This window comes from Trichosurus vulpecula, chromosome 2 (genome assembly GCF_011100635.1).
Source record: "Trichosurus vulpecula isolate mTriVul1 chromosome 2, mTriVul1.pri, whole genome shotgun sequence".
Classification (NCBI taxonomy): domain Eukaryota; kingdom Metazoa; phylum Chordata; class Mammalia; order Diprotodontia; family Phalangeridae; genus Trichosurus; species Trichosurus vulpecula.
The window spans coordinates 452,768,768-452,791,201 of record NC_050574.1 but is presented as its reverse complement, the minus strand read 5'-3'; the positions used below and the strand labels follow the sequence as shown (position 1 = coordinate 452,791,201).

General features: G+C 38.9%; 1 long non-coding RNA gene across 2 annotated transcripts in view; it reads right to left on the bottom strand.

Annotated features, from left to right (window-relative positions):
• Window positions 1-22,434, bottom strand: part of LOC118838016 — a 92,191-nt gene that overhangs the window by 54,626 nt on the left and 15,131 nt on the right. For both annotated transcript variants that reach the window (XR_005009586.1, XR_005009585.1), the window contains exon 3: window positions 15,187-15,377. This is a non-coding gene — a long non-coding RNA (uncharacterized LOC118838016). The remainder of the gene's footprint in view (window positions 1-15,186; window positions 15,378-22,434) is intronic.

Sequence of the window (22,434 nt, the reverse complement as noted above, 5' to 3'; positions counted from 1 at the left end):
TCCTTCAGTTAGGGGTTAGCAGCACCCTTCCCTTCCCTTCCAATCTGCGGCTGCTGGCCTAGCAAACACCTTCCCTCTCCAAAAGTGCCTGGGCTTCCCTAGTGTTGCCAGGGTTCTCCCTCTCTTGCCCTAGGTGGAAAAAACTACATTTTCCATCAATCCCTTTTGCTAATATAAAAAAACAAGTTTATCTTAATGTTTTCACTAACCTTTTACTTCATTGGAGGAAGAAGAAAAAGTAGGTGGGCTACTTGGATTGGGGCCTTAATTCACTTTCTGCTCAGGCAGTTCTTTCCCCTTGGTTTGCTGAAATAATCCAAGCAAATTTCACTGTTAAAGCACTTGTAATTCAGCAAAACATTGAAATCAGATATCCTAATTGCTCAGAAAAGCTTTAATTCCATCAAAAGATTTTGGAGATAAATTACAGTCTTTGTTTTCATCACCATGGCTCCAATTCCTAATTACTTGATATACACAAGTTTTGTATAATTAAATTATTATTAGGTGAAGTGTCTTTTTGACTCTACCAAAATAAAAATGTGATTTATTTATCCTAACAAAAATAGCTTTGACCACATTACACCTTTAACCTTTTTTAAAAAAGTGATCCCTCCAAGGAAAAAAAATCCCATGGAGAATTATGATTAGTAGCATCTATAAAAAATTTATTCATAATCAAGAAAGATATAGATATCAATTATGCCACGAATGCCACTAATATAAAATCTTTAAGTAGAGAAAATGAAATTACTCTAATAAAACTATTTTAGTTCAATGTAGGGAAGAATTTTCTGTTTGTTTTAGCTGTCCATGGGCGAAGAGGATCGCTTTGGGATATATCAAATTAAAAGTATTCAGTTTGGCAGGATATCTGCCAAGAATGTTGCAGAGGGAATGTTTGCCTAGATGGATTGAACTGGCTAATGTCGAGGACTCTTTTCACTATAATACCCTCTGATCCAATAATACAACCTTGACTTTTTGGGATTGGAATCATGTCTCCTCCAACATTCCAACACCAAGATCTTTGTACTTCAGTTGAGAATCACCCTCCCAATTATCGTCACTACTTTATCAACAAGAGAAGTAAGGGAAAAGACCCGCATGGAAGACCTTTATTATCTCCATGGTCAGAAAATAAAAGGTCAGAACCTCTGGGAGGGGGGAGAAGAACTGTATGCATGTAATTACTAAAGGCAAGGATACTGAATGTTGATATGGTCGCTACACAACTTGATGGAGTTAGGTAAAAATGTGGGGCATGAAAATCACCTAAGCAGCCTCTGAATTACAAGAAGGTAACAAAAGTCTAATTCTAGACCCAGACTACTAGACATGACAAATTCAGCTTGATTCACTAGGAGCTATCTCAATAGCCCCAATTGTAAAAGGAAACCTAGAATACTCTGGCTGCTTGCTAAACTATCTTGACAAACCACTGCAAACAGTGCCAGGGGAATCTTGCAGTCACAACTAATTCTGCCGCATTCATATACACAGCTATTTCTTGTTTCTAACCTGCAATCCTTATTTAGATTGAAAGTGAATACTCAGCAAAACCCAAGTTGCTCAACTCTTTCATGGCCTTTAAAATTTTGAATGAATTTTATCCAAATTTCCTTTGTCCCTAATGAAAAGTTATTAATCAATAGTATATTTGTAGTCATGAAGGGACTATTTAGAATTTTAATAAATGTCATCTAGAAAATTAACCAAAAAGTAATTAGGAAGATTTATTACCTCATTTTGCATCACCTTCATGGTCAAAACTAAAGGAAAATGTGATTAAAGGATAAGAATTACTAAGAACTCCATATTTGACAAATAAGTCCTTATAGCAATCCTAAAGTTGCAAAATTCATACTAGGAAATCCTAGAAGAATCTCATTTTTTTTTCTTCAAAAAAAAAGTGAAAGTATCCTTCCATTTTTTGTAGTTTAGTTTAAGTGTATTAAAATCCTTGATAGAATTTTGTCTATGCCTCCCTTAATCTAATGAAAGAAGCTGCTCAGAGGACCCTAATTCAATTTAAGTATTTCAGTATTTCTGCAGAGGGAGAAAGGCTGGATTGCAGGGGAAAGAGACTGGCCTCTTAAAGACCCATGAAGAGACTCATATAGTAACACAGTCAAACGGGGGTACAAGGATGGTAGCAACAACATCGGAGAGAAGGTGAATGCTAGAAACACTGAGAGGTAGGATGACTTGGACTTGGTAACTCATTGGATGTGATAAGCAAGAGAGTAGGGAGCACCACATATGATACCCAATTGTTAGACATGGAAGAATGAGTCAATGTTGATGTCACTGACAAAAAAAGATAGTAAGAAGGGTAGTATTTTTAAGGGGTAAGATAGTGAGCTCAGTTTTTGACATGTTGAGTTAATAGCACTGGTCAAGTATTTAGATGGAAATGTCCTGTGGGCAGTGGAATATGTGGATATCGGAGGGAAGATCAGGACTGGTGGTAGAGATTTTGGAGTCATCTTCATGGCTTCATCTGCATGAAGCCATAGGGAGAGGACATAGAGAGGGAAGAGAAGAAAGCCAAAGGCAGATGCTTGGAGAATATTCCCACTGAGACATAAGGAATGTGACAATGTACAAGTGAAACATACTCAGGACTGATTAGAGGAGGAAGAGAGTCAAGAGAACATGCTGCCTTTGAAGCCAAGGAGTGGAGGGTACCTACTTCGAGGAAATAGTTGACATTGTCTGCTGCCACAGAGAAATAAAAGAGAATGAAAACCTTAAGGCAATTTGTATTTACTGATTAGGAGATTGTTAATTATCTTCAGAAAACAGTAAGAGTGCATCTAGGGAGAAATAAATTAGACTAAAAGATGTTGGGCTACAGTGAGTAGTGAGCAAATTGACACATTAGGTTATACACATTATAGCTTTTCCAAGACTTTTGGTTACGAATGAAAGAAGAGACAAAAGATGGCAGCTGGATGGAGTAGAAAGGTTGAAGGAAGAAGTTTTAGAATTGGAAAGACATATGTATTCTGGTAGGCAGATGTGAAGAAGCCAGCGAAGAGGGAGAGACTAAAGACTAAAAAGAGAGAGAGTGGATGAGTTCAAGGGTGCAGGTTGAGAGATCACTGTTGGGGAAGAATAAGAGATAGCTCTTCCTCAGGAAACGAAAGGAAGGAAAAGAGAGTAAGTGATGATGCTGAGAAGCTTCGAGGAGCTGAGGAGAGGAATTGAAGGAGCCTCTTTCCATTTGATCACCAAAGCCCAGAAATGATACTTAACCAATATGCATAAAAAGAACAGGGTTTTATGTAAATGGGAGTCAGAAATGTCATCAATGATGCTGTTAATGCATTTTGAGTTTGGAAGGATTGACCTTAGGAAAAACCGCAAAATAAAAAAGTTGCTTTTGACACCTCTCAGCTCCCATCTTTACACTCTCTCCTTCCTACTTCCCACCGCCTATTAAAAGAGGCAGCATGGGAAGGAGCACTGGACTTGGAGTCGGAAATTTTAAGTTCAGGTTCCAGCCCGAACACTCACAGTCACCAGCTGCGAGGTTATCGTTTCCCTGCTGAATTCACAGGACAGTCAACCTCTCTGAACCTCAGTTTCCCCATCTCTAAAATGGCAGTAATAGCATTTTCCAACTAACTGTCTCACAGAGTTATGAAGAGGACCGTCTGTGCTTTAAACTTTAAAATTTCTGGAAATAAAAGAATTTATCAGATCTATCTTATAGGAATGTTGAAGGGAAAATAACACGAACTGCAAATCACTTTGTCACCATCCACCCTCCAGACCTCTTATACCATGACCCCTTGTCTGTCAGGAGGAAAGCTAGAAGTCAACCATAACTTAGTAGGAATCATTTGCCTAAATTGCCACTCTCAGTAATGTTTGCATTTTGAAAAAGAACCATAAAGATATTAACCCAAAGAATTGACCTAAAATGGTAAAACTTGGGAACTCTCTGACAGATATATAGAGAAAAAAGCCAATTATAGTGCAATGGAAAGAACACGGAACTTAAGGGTGCTGAGCATGGAATCAATGCAAGAATTCCAACCCTGGCTTCACCTCTCACTACCTGGGGGACATGGGGCAAGGCATTTCACCTACTCTGCCTCAGTTTTCTCATATAAAAAATGAGGTGGCTGGACTAGATCCCTTTCAGCTTTAGATCCAACATCTCTAATTGCATAGCAATAGCAACAGGATATCATAGCAGGAGGAGTAGCCATAATAACTAGCATTTGCATAATAAAGCTTATAAAGCTATTTAAAAACATCTCATTTTCTTACAATTACCTGGGGAGGTAGGTGCTATTATCTTACAGATGAGGAAACTGAGGCTTAAAGAGGTTAAGTTAACTTCTGAGAATGATACAACCAATAAATGTTGGATTTGAACACACCTAATATATACTATATATGTTGTATATGTGTGTATACACATATATAATACATATAAAAGTATGTGTGTATGTATGTGTATATATGATATTACATTCTATTCTACTCTATTCATTATATAAATCATATTATTTTATATCATAATATATTATATTGTATCGTATCGCATCATATCATATTGAATCATATTCTATTTATATTACTGTGTATGTGTGTATATTCGAAGGCCTAGGTTTGAATCTCACACTGCTACTTATAATCTATGTGATACTGCGAAAATAATTAAACCTTTCTAGGCTTCATGCCCCTCACCTTCAAGATGAGAGCGCTCCATTAGACTGACTCTAGGGCTTCTCAAGCTCTCTAAATCTATGGTGTCAAGACCCATTGCTGGTAGCTTGGCTTCTAGTCTCAACTTTGTTGTTAGTTTTTTTGTGTGACTTTGGACAATGTATTTATACACTTCAACCGCAACTTTCCTTTAGTTCAAAAGCATTTTTTATTCATATGTTGCAGGGACAATACTTGTGGTCTTTCCAAGACTCACTTCAAATTATACCAAGCAGGCAACCGTCTACTTCATCAATGCATTAGACCAGCCTTGGGCTTTGGGAAGAATCTGCTTTCATAATTGATTTTTTTTAACCAAACACATTACATATTCCAGTGGGAAGGATTTTACTTTTTTTTAACAGAAAATCCACTTATTTGACCAAGAGATAACAGTCGATATTATTAACACTACCACGTGCCAGGTACTATGCCAAGCACAGACTACACAAAGAAAAGCAGAAGACAGTCCCTGACCTCAAGGAGCTTACAATCCAATGTCAAAAGACAAAACATAAAAAGAAGTGGAGGATGGGGGTGGAGGGGGAGGGGAGGCCAAGATGATGTTCTATGGTTGGGAAAGGATCTGAAGAGATCTGAGTTTCAGAGTTGATTTCATCTTGCAGAATGATGGGTTTCTTGATCAAATTGAGTTTGAATCTGAACACAGACTGAAAACGAGGAAGTGATTTCTTTGCTCATTTTTAAATTAAATGTTGCCTGAATAATGAACAACAGTAAAATAATGTTCTGAGTCGTCTTTGGATCACCCTGGGACCCAGACTGAGCTTGGGTTGGTTAGGTAGAACAGCATGTGGCATTGTTACTGAATGATAGTGGGAAAACTATAGTCCTTAAGAAGTTATTAAAGTCTAAAACAGTATCAGAAACACAAAATGAAGTTGAATGAAAATACCAAATGCCTTTTAACCCAGATGGGAACAGGATATATTAGAAAGACAGTTTTGGCCTTTTGGCTTTATTGCACATTCATTCACAATACCCAAAAGAAAACCAGCATGAGGAGTAGCTGAAAGAGCACTGGCTTTGGACTAAGGAGAGCTGAGTCTGAATACTGGCTCTGCCACTCACTATGCATGTAACCTGAGGCAACCTACCTCACCACTCTGAGCCTGTTTCATAATCTGTGAAATACACTTGGTTTAGGTCATGTCAAAGGTACAAATCCACTCTCCCCATATTCTGTGAAATTCAGTAGAAAAGTCTGGAGTCATGAGAACCTGAGTTCCAATCTGACCTCAGACACTTTCTAGTTGTATGACCCTGGGCAAGTCACTTAATCCCAATGAAAGAAAAGAAGAAAGAAAGAGAGAAAGAAAGAGAGACAGGAAAAGAGGAAAAGAAAGAAAGAGAGAGAGAGAAAGAGAGAAAGAAAGGAAGGAAGGAAGGAAGGAAGGAAGGAAGGAAGGAAGGAAGGAAGGAAGGAAAGAGGGAGGGAAGGAGAGAGGGAGGGAGAAAGGAAAGAATTAAAGAAATAACAAAAGAAAGAAATTAACTGGAAAAATAATGGAAAATGCTGCCCTCTACCTTTTATTCTATGACCATCCCCATAAAATGAGAAATCTAAAAATTTGCTCTTACTGTTTTGTCCTAAACCTAAACCCTACAATGGGCAAAGATGGTTACCTGTTAACTAACTGTTTAAGAGTATGTAATGGACTAAAGGAAAGCTCATAACTGGTCTGGTCATCCTATTAAAAGATTGAAATTCTAGAACACATTTGGCATATCCTGGCAAAAGTTATTAAGTACTAATGTTCTAAACATTTAATGAAGCTACAGAGAATCATCTGATGATTGATAAGCACATTTTTAATCCCAACTTCACTATTAACTTTTTTATTAATTATTCCTCTACGCATTAATTACTCCTCTAGTATGGTTTGAATCAGAAGACTTCTGTGATATTGGAAAAGTCTTTTTACCTCTCTGGGTCTCAGTTTCCTCATTTGTAAAATAGGATGTTACATGCTAGATGACCTTCATTGTCCTTTTCCAATCTAAATATATGACTCAATAATCCAGTGATCTATGAGTCTTTCTCTGCATCTCGGGTAAATTATTTATTTCAATAAATTTTTTTCTAATTTAAGTATTACTTAAGTACAGATAACACACTGGAATTCAGAGTAATGCTTAGGGAAGACAAACATTGAAGAGAAAACCTACACCCAAATATATGACTGCTTACCTAGTGTCAAATTTTCTCATCCCCCTCCTATCAGTTTCTACCCTTAGTCCATTTAGTGCAGGTGAAGAACTTAAAGAGCTATTGGAAAGTTACACTAAGACCTTTGCCAGAGGATAAGCATGACTGCTCATGGATTCATAAAATGTCCAATTAATCCATTAATCACTAAACAGTTATTTCACATGTACTGCGTGCTAGGAACTTGTGCCGAAGGCTGGAGCTGAAAAAGACCTTAGATAGTGTCCAGCAGAAGCCTCTCATCCTAGAAATGAAACTGACACTGAGAGAGGAGATGTGATATCTCCATAGCCTGACGACTCGTAAGTGAAACAATTAAAACCGATTCCGAGTCTCCAGACTTCAGGCATTAGAACTGTTTCCACTACATCATACTGACTTACGCATACATTATTGCTCATTGTTGGGTTAGGAAAAAAAGTTTGGGAGGAGAGAGTGAAACTCCCCACTTACTGAGTAGATATCATTTGTGTATTTTGTTGATCCAGGCCACAATTGTCCCCTGTTGGCCAATATGTCAATTGAATTATATTCCTTGGCCTGATCACAAGAGAAAAAGTGTTTATTTGTTGAAAAGAAACATTTCCATTCTATGTGGAAATCTACGAACACAATAAGCAGGGAAATATGGTAAGGGATGGAGCTGGCCTTTGGGTGAGTATAAAAGAAAGCTGAAGAAAAAGCAATACCATCCTGAGAAGACATTCTAGGCTATAGATAGATAGATATGTATATACATATATAAAATTATTATTATTATGTTATATATTGTATATATACTATATATATATATATAAATGATATATACATGTGTGTGCATTACTAAATGCTGCACATCTTAATGAAAAGTGGAGTTTGGTAAGAGTTTGGGAGAGGAGAGATTTTCTCTCTGCTTTCTTTTTTAAGAGATGACATGTGTAGTTCCAGACCCTTTTTGGGGAGGGGACACACACACACACACACACACACACATGAGTATATATATATATATATATATATTACTACAAGATGTTTTACAGAGGAAAGTGGATTCCCTGGAATCAGATAACATTCATTTCAAATTTCATCTCTGACCCTTACTTCCTGTGGGACTTTGGGGAAATCACTACTTCTCTGAGCTTTGGCTTCTTCATCTGTATGCAATGGGTATGTGTATATGTGTGTGGGTGTACACGTGTACATATATGTGTAGGTATGTATATGTGGTTGTGCATGTGTGTGTGTTTGTGTGTATGTTTGGTGTGTGGGGATGTATGTGTGTGTATATACATGTGTGTGCTGTGTGTGTGCCTAGGGGAAAGCAAGAGTATGAAGCCTGATTGCTCTGCTTTCTTCATGGGGTGGGTGAAGAAGGGGTGCACGAGACTAGAATTATATCCATCTGCCTCCTTAAATATTGTTAGTCTGGTGGAAATGAGTTTTAAGTTCAAGTTGTCACTTTCCCTGGTCACTTTTTCTTTAAAAAAAAAAGGAATATCCCAAGTTTATATCCTGTTTATATCCAAGTTTATATCTTTCCCACCGAATGCTAGTTACACACACAAAAAAAGTCCAGCACAAATAGTAAATAGGAAGTAAACTCATTATTTCAAACCAATAGGAAGCAGAATTCAGAGAAGGCATACAGATTAAAACATGCAGATAATTAACAGCTAATGAGCTCTCCCACTAGGCATGAGATACCTCAGCTCAAACAAGAGTAAGCACCCAAACTCACTCAAAAAGAAATTCCTTGAAGTCTCTAGAAAAGCAATTTAGAAATAAAGGATACTTTAGGGGGCAAACTCTCTGTCTCTATCTTTGTCTCTCTATCTCAGTCTCTCTATTAGTCTCTGTCTGTCTCTGTCTTCGTCTCTGCTGTGTCTCTCTGCCTTTCAGTCTCTCTCTCTCTCTCTCTCTCTCTCTCTCTCTCTCTCTCTCTCTCTCTCTCTCTCTCTCTCTCTCCATGTGTGTGCATGTGTGTCCCTCCCCCAAAAGGGTCTAGAACTACACATGTCACCTCTTGAAAAAGAAAGCAGAGAGAAAATCTCTCCTCTCCCAAACTCTTACCAAATTCCACTTTCCATTAAGATGTGCAGCACCTTTTAGTAATCTTTCTCTTCTCCAATGAGTCCTGCAGATACACCAGTTTTGAACCCCATGTTATATGTATAAAATGAGGGGCTTGGACTAGATAACCTCTGAGGTTTCTTAAAGTTCAGAATTTAAGATCTAGCACAGAAGGAGGGTAGAGTACTGATGAGAGACTACAACTATTTCGACATCTGCTGGAAGTGTCTTTTTCTAGACACTCAGAAATTACTGCTTTACTATCATTTTCAGTCTTTAAAAATGGAAGAATTAAAAAAAAAAACATTATGGACTTGATTGTTGTTGTTTGTCCTTTATTCTCAAAGAAGACCATGACATCATGGAGATGATACCACGACATGCAAGTGAATTGGATTTGAGTGAGGAAGGGCAGCGCAAAGTCACCAGCCTCACTTTCTCCTCCAGAGCCATCTGGATCCAGCGGCCAGACACACATCAGAATGAGTAGACATGGCCCCAGATACAGTGGAAGACTTGGCTTTTTTTCATGGCTTGCTTATAACCAATAACAAGGAACTGGATGTTTAGGTAGAAATGACAGACACCTTAGGAGTGCTTGTTTTGTCTTAAAATTCATGACAGATTTTGAAAAAATACTAGGCATAAGTGCACACTTACTTTTATATTAAGGATGGATTTGAAGGAGTAGAAAGAAAAACTAACTAGGAACCTACTAACCAAGATTCTGAAGGACAATTGACTTGAAAGACAAGTAGGACACTCCCAAGAATTAACTTCTGATGACAAAAAAAGTAAATGATTGTTTGGGTCAATTAATGAGGGAATTACATTGGAGAAAGTATGGGAGTATTCTCTAAAAACTTTGATGTGGCTGATCAGATTATAACAGACACACTGAAAAGGGAAGGACAACAGGTAACTGAGGATGAATACAAAAGAGCAGCATGGTTTCTAAGAATGTTCAGAACACTAAAGCCCAGAACAGACTGAGACCAGAGTTGTGTTCCATGGACAACAACAAGAGCTTTGTTATTCATTCTGTGAGTTGAAGAGAATCAAATAAGGGATTGTGTCTCTGCTTAGTTTAGATGTGATGATAGTAGAAGACTGTTGAAAAAAAAAGAAGTAACTGTCCAACTCCTACTTCATGACTGTTTTCTGTGCCACAGAGAATGATCTTTATGCTGGGACGAATAAGACAAAAGTGTTTAATGGAAAACTGAAACTCATAAACAGTATTTTGGAATTTCAGCAAGGCATTTATCCAAGTTACTGATGCTATATTTGAGTATAGGAAAGAAAAGAGGGAGGAAGGGAGGAAGAAAAGAAAGAAAGAAGAAAAGAATGAAAGAATGGAGGAAGGAAGGAAAGAGGGAAACAGGGAAGGAGGAAGAAAGGAAAGGATGGAAGGAAGGAGAGAGGGAAGGAGGAAACAAGCATTTGTTAAATGCCTACTACGTGCCAAATGCTACGCTAAGTAACTCAGATGTTATCGAATTTAATCTTCACAACAACCCTGTGAGATGGATGTTACTGTTATCTGTGTTTTACAGACAAGGAATCTGAAACAGAGAGAACAAGTGATACTTGCCCAGGGTCACACAGCTATGAAATATCTTAAGCAGGAGTTGAATTATCCTCGTGACTCTAAGTTCAACACTCCATCCTGTACCACCTAGCCAAAACCTAGAATTTAAGATGTTAGAACAGAAACGCTTTTTAGATATAATCTAGCTACACCAACCCTCTTGTTTTTCCGAGACATCAGAAACACAGAGAGAGGAAGTTATTTTCTCAGTGTCAAATGATGAATCGGCACCCAAGACATATCTAGAACCCAGACACATCTTGAAAGGCAGCAAGGTGGTATGGTGGATAGATCATTTAGAGTCAAGAAAATCTGAGTTGAAATTCTGCCTCAGACATTTAGTGGATGTCAGAAACTGGGGTAATCACTTGTTTCTTCTATAAAATTTAGGTATCCATTCTAGATATAGTTCTATGATCCTTTGATCTCAGTTCTCTTCACTCAACCTCACAATCCTTCTATTAATTCTTTTCTATTAATTGAAATACACAGATGTGGAAAAATTATAATGTATGTATAGATAAATAGATAATACTTCTATATATGTGGACATTTTGTTGCTGATAGGTATAGAAAAGAACATTTGTGTAATAGAAGGTGAAAAAAAACAGTTTGAGAAGAAGCACGGCTTCTCAGTTTAAATGTTGAAAGATGCGGGCTTCACCGAGGACCTGAAGATAAATGACTGCTTAGAAAAGTTTACTGAGGGAATCTGTTTGAAGACAGAGCAATAACAGATCTATGGTCTAGCAGCTAATTTCATGTGACCATTTTCAGAGATTTAAAGGTCAGAAATGAGAAATTATAAAGACAAATAACAATTGGGTGACTGTAGAAGATTTTATAAAGTGTGATATCTGACCGACAGGTAAATTGTTATATTTCACATCACGTTAATGATAGGTTCCTGCTTGTGAGCAATCCTGATCTGAGGCATTAGAAGATGTAAAAAGGACAGGAAGAATGGAGGAGTAAGAACTGACCAGATGAAGGCAACAGTAGGAATGAAAGCTGGGAGTGTGATGATCAAGAGACAAAAGACACAAGAAGTGACGAGGAACTGCTTATAGAAGACCAAATAAAATAAGCTGCCAAGGGCTGAGTCATTTGAGAGAAAGATCTGACTAAATCCTGAGGATGTGAAGTTTCCAAAAGCTCACGGGAAGAACGCTAAAGGATGCTGCAGTGGGTAGAGTTGTCTGGGCTTATTGTTCTCTAGCACCATAAAAAGCCCAAGAGGGAAGGAATCTCTTTGGGTTGGCTCTGTAATCTCATACTGCCCTCAGTGGTAGGAGGGTCAGAAAGAGAGGAAAAGACAGGCTTTGCATAAGATCTGCTGTGAGAAAAGGTTGTTGTTGTCAAGAAGACCATGACATCAGGAAGGCCCTGCCACAACTTGCAAGTGAATTGGATTTAAGTGAGGCAGGGCTGCGCAAAGTCACCAGCCTCACTTTCTTCTCTGCAGCCACCTGGGTCCAGTGGTGAGATATAGATCAAGACAACTACAGCCTGCTCTGTGTGCAGTGAGAGACCTTGGCCTTTTTAAGCTAAGATCTTTCCCGGGTCTCAGTGTGACTGAGGCAATGCCCATTCTGTGATTAAGACTTTATAAGAATAGAGGCAGGGAGTGGCTTCTTTATCTAGTCAAAAATTATAAATAAATAAACAAACAGATAGATAGATAGATGAATGAATGAATGAGAGGGTTTTTGGCCAAAACAGAAACAAATGTTATTTGCATTAAAAAAAAGTTTCAGGGATTAAAATGTACATTCCCTTTGGACAGTGCACCTGCAGGTAAGGATGTGATACCCTATCTGGCAAGAAAGAAAAAGAAAGGAAAGAAGGAAGGAAGGAAGGAAGGAAGGAAGGAAGGAAGGAAGGAAGGAAAGAAGAAAGGAAGGAAGGAAGGAAGGAAGGAAGGAAGGAAGGAAGGAAGGAAGGAAGGAAGGAAGGAAGGAAGGAAGGAAGGAAGGAAGAAGGGAAGGAAGGAAGGAAGGAAGGAAGGAAGGAAGGAAGGAAGGAAGGAAGGAAGGAAGGAAGGAAAGAATGAAGGAAGGAAGGAAGGAAAGAAAGAAGAAAGGAAGGAAGGAAGGAAGGAAAGGAGGGAGGGAGGGAGGGAGGGAGGAAGGAAGAAGGCAAAAATTGGCCTCTTTAACCTAGTCAAAAAAAAAAACAATCTGGGAAGGAAAGTTTCTGCTCAAAACAGAAGCAATTGCTATTTACATTCACTCTGAGCTATCTGGGCCCAAACAATGACCAGGTGGAGCTTGAGCTGGCACCTACTGTTGGCCAATCAATGAGATCCAGAGTGATTTGGGTATAAGGAAGAAATCTATTCCCAAATTGATAAATGGTCAAAGGATATGAATAAGCAGTTTTCAGATGAAGAAATTAAAGCTATCTATAATCATATGGAAAAAGTGCTCTAAATCACTATTAATTAGAGAAATGTAAATTAAAACAACTCTGAGGTACCACCTCACACCTATCAGACTGGCTAATATGACAGAAAAGGAAAATTATAAATGTTGAGAAGATGTGGGGAAACTGGAACACTAAGGCATTATTGGTGGAGTTGTGAACTGATCCAACCATTCTGGAGAGCAATTTGGAATTATGCCCAAAGGACAATCAAATTATACATACCCTTTGATCCAACAATACCACTTCTAGGTCTGTATTCCAAAAAGATCATAAAAAAGGGAAAAGAACCCATATGTATAGCAGCTCTCTTTGTGGTGGTAAAGAGTTGGAAATTGAGGGGATGCCCATCAACTGGGGAATGGCTGAACAAATTGTCATATATGAATGTAATGGAATACTATTGCGCTATAAGAAATGAGGAGCAGGCAGTTTTCAGAAAAACCTGGAAAGACTTACATGAACTGATGGTGAGTAAAGTGAGCAGAACCAGGAGAACATTGTACACAGTAACAGCAACATTGTGTGATAACCAACTGTGATAGACTTAGCTCTTCTCAGCAATACAGTGACCCAAGACAACTCCAAAAGACTCACGATGGAAAATGCATCCAAATCCAGAGAAAGAGCTATGGAGTCTGAATGCAGGTCGAAGCAGTCTATTTTCACTTTGTTTTTTTTTTTCCTTTCTTGTGATTTTTCCCTTTTGTTCTGATTCTTCCACAACATGACTAATGTGGAAACACAGCCCTCATTCGCTCAAATCAAAGTCAACTGCAAGTCATGTCATCATTTCCTGACGTCATGGTCCACTTTGAGAACTAAGGACAAACACGATGTGGAGTATGTTTAACGTGATTAGTATCACGTTGCTGTTTGGGGAGGGAGGGAAGGAGAAAAATTTGGAACTCAAAATTTACAAAAATGGATGTCAAAAACTATCTTTACATGTAATTGGGGGGAAAATGCTATTAAGGGAAAAGAAAAAAGAAATCTAGTCCGTAACCTTAAGATATCTTGAAAGGTTTCAGCAATCAAAATTTACATTCCTTTGGGTAGATATGATACTGGGTATGATACTGTATGTGGACAGAGGGAGAAGGAGAGGAAAAAAGGGGAAAGAAGAGGAAAAAGGAAAGGAAAGGAGAAAGGAAAGGAAAAAGGAGAAAGGAAAAAGGAGAAAGGAAAAAGGAGAAAGGAAAAAGGAGAAAGGAAAAAGGAGAAAGGAAAAAGGAGAAAGGAAAAAGGAGAAAGGAGAAAGGAGAAAGGAGAAAGGAGAAAGGAAAGGAAAGGAAAGGAAAGGAAAGGAAAGGAAAGGAAAGGAAAGGAAAGGAAAGGAAAGGAAAGGAAAGGAAAGGAAAGGAAAGGAAAGGAAAGGAAAGGAAGGAAAGGAAGGAAAGGAAGGAAAGGAAAGGAAAGGAAAGGAAAGGAAAGGAAAGGAAAGGATAGTGCCTCCTATAAGTTATTGTGCCTCTCTGCCATGATTCTTTCCCCTGAATTGTAGCTTTGACTCTCTGTGATATGTTTCAATAGGTACATGTGGGCAAGTTTTTTTTTCATCTCTATTTTCAGTTTAAAAACCTTTTGATCATATCTATAAATCTATAGGCAAATATGTTCTTCCTGATCCTCATTTGATGAATTCCATTTCTGGTCAGGATCATATATCAATCTGCTGAAGAAAGCTAAATTCCATTTCTGACATTATCTTAATCTGTCATTCATTTCATCCCATGCTACCTTTATATTATAAAATAACAAAAACAAAACAACAAAAATTTATTTATAAAGCACTTAAAAATTTATAAAATGCCTTCTTCAATCAAGAGCAATTTTTTTAAAAAACATGCCCTTAAGATCCTCAAATTTCCCGCCCCAAAATTCTTAGTCCCTAGAGATGCTTTCTAAGTTGCATCTAGCAATATTATTTGTTCCCATGTTAATTATGAAATACAGATAGTGGTTGGCCTATTTTAATTCTACATAAAATCCTAAAAATATAATCCCAAAAAATTTAATACCACTCAGTTGCTTATGATCATCTCTGGGATTTATCTCTTCTTTCCATAACCAGTATTGCTACATGTATCTGTGCTAGGAAATCTGGTGATCCCCATTATCGTATGGAGCATTGGAAGATGATTGCTTCTAGAAGGATAATGCTTACCTGAAAGAATTTCAAGTCTATGACAGCAACAATAGTTCAGAAGTTTTTGTCATCACTGTCACAATCTTCCACCCTCCAGCTTGCTGAAGAAGGGTTAAATTCTCCTTGGGCTTCTCAGATTCCTTTTCTTTGTTTTTATCTTGAAGCATTTCTTCCATTATTTCAAGAAAGACTTCTTTCTTCCAGAGAAGCTGAAAAGTTGAGAGGAGTTTCCTCAGCCCTTCCACTTATTCATGTACACAAACATCATTACCAATTGACTTTGGAAGAAAAATAAACATAGCACAATTACTGCACGTCACTGAAATATTTCCTTTGCTTTTCAAACCTGCTGCAAATGAGTTCTTCAGTTCTCTGTGGCATTTGCTCATGCTGCTAATTGCTGCATCCAGCTGTTTGTTTACTGCACCTGTGTACTCCACCGGGCACTCTGGGCCTGGAGAGTTTATGCAAGGCTTTAAAACAAAGGCAGAAAACTTTCCTGACCTTTCTTAACTTGTCCAGGTGGTTCTGATCTACAGTTATCAGATCCTTGCCAACACCCTATTGCAAAGAGGAATCAAAATCTTCAAACATCCTTGTTTGTATGGCTAAAGAAACTCAGGCACAGAAAATGGCAGCTGGAAATCAGAGACTTGCCTAAAGCTCTCCCCGAGGTCCCTCCAAACACCAATAAAATTGGCTCTGAACAAACTCTAGAACTGGAGAACCCACAAAATAGCACAGGGAAGCAGGGCTCCAGCCCAGGACGGCCTGGATGGTCGCTGGGTGAGGTGCGGAGCAGAGCACAGCCCAGCATGGGCCACGCCCAGACCAACCAGACCCAGGAGCCGCCAGAATAGGCCATAGCACCCTGAAGCAGTGAGCTGTGGCAGTTAGCAGACTTCTCAACCCACAAACACCAAAGGCAACAGAGAAGGTTAGTGGGAAAAACTGCAGGACTGAGTGAAAGGAGTTCAGGTTGGCCACTGCCCTGGGGACAGTGGAGGTGCTGCAGCTACAGAACTACAGCTGAAGTTACTTCCTGCCCCAGGCCCACCTGGTGGGAGGAATTAAGTGGCAGATCAGAGCTGGAGTGCAGAGCCTGCTTAGATCTGAGTCACAGTCCAGATTGGTGGTTCTTGGAGGGGGGTGGGGAGCGCTGGTGTGGCAGAGCTTGCTGTGTAGAAATAGCTCTGAAAACAACAGCATAGCCCCTCAAGCTTGGGACAAAGTACTCTGTACTCCACAAGCAGTCATACCCCAATGAAAAACTCAGGGGTCAAGTAGTCGGCTGTGAACATGGCCAGACAGCGAAAATGGACTCAGATACAGACTCAGACTTTGGAATCTTTCTTTGGTGACAAAGAAGACCAAAACATACAGCCAGAAGAAGTCAACAAAATCAAAGAGTCTACATCAAAAGCCTCCAAGAAAAACACGAACTGGTCTAAGGCCATGGAAGAGCTCAAAAAGGATTTGGAAAAGCAAGTTAGAGAAGGAGAGGAAAAATTTGGAAGAGAAATGAGAGTGATGTGAGAAAACCATGAAAAAACAAGTCAATGACTTGCTAAAGGAGACCCAAAAAATACTAAAGGAAATAACACCTTAAAAAATAGACTAACTCAAATGGCAAAAGAGCTCCAAAAAGACAGTGAGGAGAAGAATGTCTTGAAAGGCAGAATTAGCCAAATGGAAAAGGATGTCCAAAAGACCACTGAAGAAAATACCACCCTAAAAATTAGACTGCAGCAAGTGAAAGCTACTGACTTTATGAGACATCAAGATATTATAAAACAGAAACAAAGGAATCAAAAAATGGAAGACAATGTGAAATATCTCATTGGAAAAACCACTGACCTAGAAAACAGATCCAGGAGTGATAATTTAAAAATTATTGGACTACCTGAAAGCCATGATCAAAAAAAGAGCTTGGATATCATCTTTCAAGAAATTATCAAGGAGAACTGCCCTGATATTCTAGAGCCAGAGGATAAAATAGAAACTGACAGAATCCACCAATTGCCTCCTGAAAAAGATCCCAAAAAGAAAAATCCTAGGAATATTGTCACCAAATTTCAGAGCTCCCCAATCAAGGAGAAAATACTGAAAGCAGCCAGAAAGAAAAAATTTGAGTATTGTGGAAACACAATCAGAATAATACAAGATCTGGCAACTTCTACATTAAGGGATCAAAGGGCTTGGAATATGATATTCCAGAGGTCAATGGAGCTAGTATTAAAACCAAGAATCACCTACCCAGCAAAACTGAGTATAATGGTCCAAGGCAAATAGAGGACTTTCAAGCTTTCTCAGTGAAAAGACCAGAGCTGAATAGAAAATTTGACTTTCAAACACAAGAATCAAGAGAAGCATGAAAGGGTAAACAAGAAAGAGAAATCATAAGGGACTTACTAAAGTTGAACTATTTTTTTTACATTCCTACATGGAAAGAGGATGTATATAATTCATGAGACCTCGGTATTAGGGTAGCTGAAGGGAATATACATATATAGAGAGACAGAGGGCACAGGGTGAATTGAATATGAAGGGATGATATCTAAAAAAATAAAATCAAATTAAGGGATGAGAGAGGAATATATTGAGAGAGGGAGAAAGGGAGAGAGAAAATGGGGTAAATTATCTCGCATAAAAGTGGCAAGAACAGTTCTGTAGGAAGGGAAGAGGGGGAAGGTAAGGGGGAATGAGTGAATCTTGTTCTCATAGGATTTGACCTGAGGAGGGAATAACATACACACCCAACTGGGTATCTTACCCCACAGGAAAGAAGGAGGAAGAAGATAAAAAAGGGGGCATGATAGAAGGGAGGGCATATGGGGGAGGGGAGGTAATCAAAAGCAAACACTTTTGAAAAGGGACAGGGTCAAGGGAGGAAAAAGAAAAAAGAAAAAAAAAAAGAAACCAGGGCACAACGATATGAAGGGTCTTGCTGAAGTTCATAGTGGCAGAACTTTAACTAAAACCCAAGTCTCCTGATATCCACTATTTTAGCTGAGAGCTAGAGAGATTGAGAGTACACTTAAACCCTGCAGGCTTCCTTTCATGTCTAACAGAGAAACTCAAGTCCTTGGCTCTCATATAAAGAGTTATGAAAGGATACATAAGGCAAGTATGTGAAGAGACTTTGGTTTCTTTGTATGGTCTCTTAGGATCATTCATTTTTTACACTTGGTTGTGAGGGTTCAGGTAGAATCTTGACCCCCAAAGGCATCTCAGTCCCCAGCATTTCATATCTCCTGGCCATCTTGAACTTCCCACAACTCTCTCTTCTGAACACTGGTCAAGTATGAGTGAATTGGAAATTCAGAGACTTTTTTATTGTGCATTTTTATGGCAGTTAAAGTTTAAAGTAAAGGCCAAACATAGATTTGCGATAAGCTCCTGAAATACCCCTGGGCTCACATGTCTGCAGAAAAAAAAATGATTTTTTAAAAAACAACCCTGGAATCTTACCATCTACCACTACACCCTGTGCCAGGTGGTGGGCACTGACTGAGAGCCTGGCATCCACAATCTGAATTTATTACAAGGGAAGAAGCCCATGGTGGATGTTCAACTAAGTCAGGTGGTTTGAACATCCTTGTGAGATTCACAGTTCACTGACTTTTTTTTTCTTAACAGAATTAAAATAAATAATTCAAGTTATAATTCTTTACTTCTTAATAAGTATCTGTTAAAGAATATCACAATATGATCACCATTTCATCTCCGCACTATACACCATTGAAATCTATATGTGCCCATATATACATGTGTGTACATATATGTGTATGTATATTTGTATGTGTGCATATATACATACATATTATATAGATACACATACATACAATGTATATATGTGTGTATACACACAGAGAAATAGCTATCTTAAATTACAATTTGTTTCCCATGCCCTGGTTTTTGATATTTAATGCATGGTTATTCATTTCTCGACTCACCCCTTGAGCTATGAAGAGAACAGGATATATAGAAAATTTTCAAATGGCTAACGTGTTCATACTCTATTCTTCCTAAATACCAAGATAAATGAATTTGTATTGTTCAGCAGGATGCTGTATTACAAATAGTTCCCATCCATAAATAAGTGTCAACTAACACTCACCACACGAAGCATAAAGTTTGAAGCTGCCTTCTCAGGGGTTGAGTGGAGATTTCTGTTTTGCAAGATACAAAATAACACTGGTGGTCAGCTTTACCACAGGGAGGCATCATTCAAAGCCAGTCTTGTAGAAGGTGACAGATCCATAAGGTATTGCTTTATGTGAAACCCCTCCTTTTTATAATGCTTAGCTAAATTGCAGCTTGCCATTCCGATGCTAACTGCATTCAGATATGTGGCATGTGGGCACTCAGAGAAAGCTGGGTAAACAAACCAGTATTTTCATTTAGTTATGATTTATAACCCACTTGTCACCTCAAATCCAAAAGCATGCAAATAAGGTAGACAAATCTTCTTAATGCATTCCATGGTATCTCCCAATGTAAAGCTCCCTCCCTCTTGCTGTAATAAAACTGCTTTTGGTGTATTTTTCATAAGTTATGATGCCACATTTTCCTAAGTGATGCAGCCAGGATTTTGCCAAACGTTCACTGCAATCATTGATGGGCCTCTTTGTTTTCTTTGCATTGGTTCATAAAGCTTTTTATTTTGCTCCTTGCTCCCACTCACCACTACCCCTGTCCACCCTCTTTGCAATATAATTTTAATTTGCAAATATATTGTTGACATGTCTATGTACATGTCATCAGTCACATCCTATTCCCCTCCCCCTCCCAGCACCACCATTTTCGCCTTTTCTACCATAGTTTATTGCTCCCTTCTGTGTTCATACTTCCATATGTCATATGTGACACAAAGTTGAAGAAGCTTAGTTTATAGGCCATGAAATTTTGATGACACTTAGGTTAATTTTGCATGAAGATCAAGAAACCAGCGTTACAGAAGGCATTTGTAGAAACCACTTAGCCAGTGGAAGGTAACTGTCTCATCGAACCACATCCAGATCTGTGCCTGAGATTACTTCCAGTTATATTAGACACCATGCATTTACCTCCAATCACTGTTTCTCTTCCCTGAAGCTTCGCTGTAATTTTTAAGTGGCAAACTCCAAGGAACTGATTGATTGATTCATTGGAAATATAAAGCCTCATGCATCTGGAAGGTTCTAGGTGAACTAAAGAGGCTTAAGTATTGAAACACAGTATTTTTCCTCTTTATGTTATTTGTCAAATTTAATTTGTCAAATGCTTGCAAAAACTAGAGGTTTCCTGAAGGTCATTATATAAATAAGACAAGCATGCCCAATTCTAAAGATATTTTTAGAGAGGGAACCCTAGCTGTCTTGAGGATTATCATGAGGTAGCAGGAAAAATATCTTTTACAAGTACGATACGTATGTGTATCCATATGTGTTGGCATGGATAGATATGACCTAAGTGGCCTTCCACTGTGGAAAGGAGAACAAGGCTTGTGTGTACAATACCAGCACACCAAGGGCAGGGTCTAGGAGAGTTAGGGCTGAACAATCTCTCCTCCAAAGTCCAAGAAGGATATCAGGCTAGAATTATATCTATCCACCACTTTTCAAATATTTCTGGTCTGAGGGATAAGCCTGGATACAGTAACAAAGCCACGTCCTTGGTGGTGTGTTTGTCCTTCATTTTCAAAGAGGACGATGACATCAGGGAGATGACAACATGACCGGCAGTTGGCTTTGATTTGAGTGAGGGAGGGCTGAACAAGGACACCAGCCTCACTTTCTCCTCCAGAGCCATCTGGGTCCAGTGGCCTGATATTCAACAGGAGGACTGGTGATGACCCAGGATGCAATGGGAGACCCTGGCACTTTTAGGCTAAGGACTTTTCAGGTTCTCACTTTGAGTGAGGTAAGGCCCATTCAGTGACTAGGCCTCTTTAAGAAGTGAGTCAAGGGGCAGCAAGGTGGCACAGTGAGTAGAGCACCCACCCTGGAGTCAGAAGGACCTGAGTTCAAATTTGCCCGCAGACACTTGACATACTTACTAGCTATGTGACCTTGGGCAAGTCACTTAACCCCAATTTCCCTGCCTTTCCCCTTCAAAAAAAAATAGAAGAAGTAAGTCAAGGGATGGCCCCTTAGATTAGAAAAACAAAAGAAAAAAAATCAAACTGGGAGGAGAGGGCCCAAAATATAGCCATTAAGTGCTGCTTGGGCAGGGACCCATTGTGGTCCCATCTGGTGACAGAGCAAGAAGAGAATTTGTTCTCTTATGCCATGGTTTTAGTCCCTTGCTGTGTTCCTCTAGCTTTGGAGAAAAGATAACTTCTGTCTGCTCCCTAATAAGCTAGCATTGTGCAGGACCGCCTCTCTTTCCCATCTCTCTCTAGAATACTAGATCCCAGAATTCTCCAGTTTGGGAATGCTTGAGATACAACCCTCAAGAAGATGAATCCCACCTTCTCCCCAGGACCAATATATTCCTCAGGACTCTCATAGCACCAAAAACTTGTAGTCATTCTCTAAGCACTCCAGGGAACCCTTTTGTCACCCCAGAAAATCATATATGCCCCTATCTTTATGGGGCCATTCTAAGGGCCTGGAAGACAAATGTCTTCCTAAACTTTGGATCTAGCAATTTTCCCTTTATGTCACTGGGTAAGAATTCATGCAACTTCCATGTTTCTCTGGCTCGAGGTAGCCTGAGAGGAAGAAGAAGGAATGTCCTCTGGGAGGATCTGCTTTGTGATAGCCTCTGAAAAGGGGTAAAAAAAGACAAAAAGGACCCCCACGAAAAAGTCTTGCAAGTCTTGCTTAAAAGCCTCACATATGAGAGATCTCTCTAACCCAACAGAAAAAGCCCACAAATTCATCCCTAATCTATTACTCTACATTTATCAAAATGTTCAGTGCACTCCCTCATCAATCTCTTATATTCGTAAGAGGAAGTGTGTGTGTGTGTGTGTGTGTGTGTGTGTGTGTGTGTGTGTGTGTGGTGCCAGGAATCAATGTTTTGTTTGTGATAGTTCTCATGTCTTCTCTAATGAAACACTGGGCTCATTCATTCTTTTTAAAGATTTATTTTTTTCCTGAACATAAGGATAAAAAATTAACATTTCCACAGACACGGCAGAAAAGGAGAATTCTACGAAGCCACAAATCTCCGCTTGACATTGCTTTCCTCTTTTTAAAGGCATAAATGCTACAATGGGAAGAATGATGAACTTAGCAGCAGATAATAGGAGTTCAAATCTGACCTCAGATACTTACT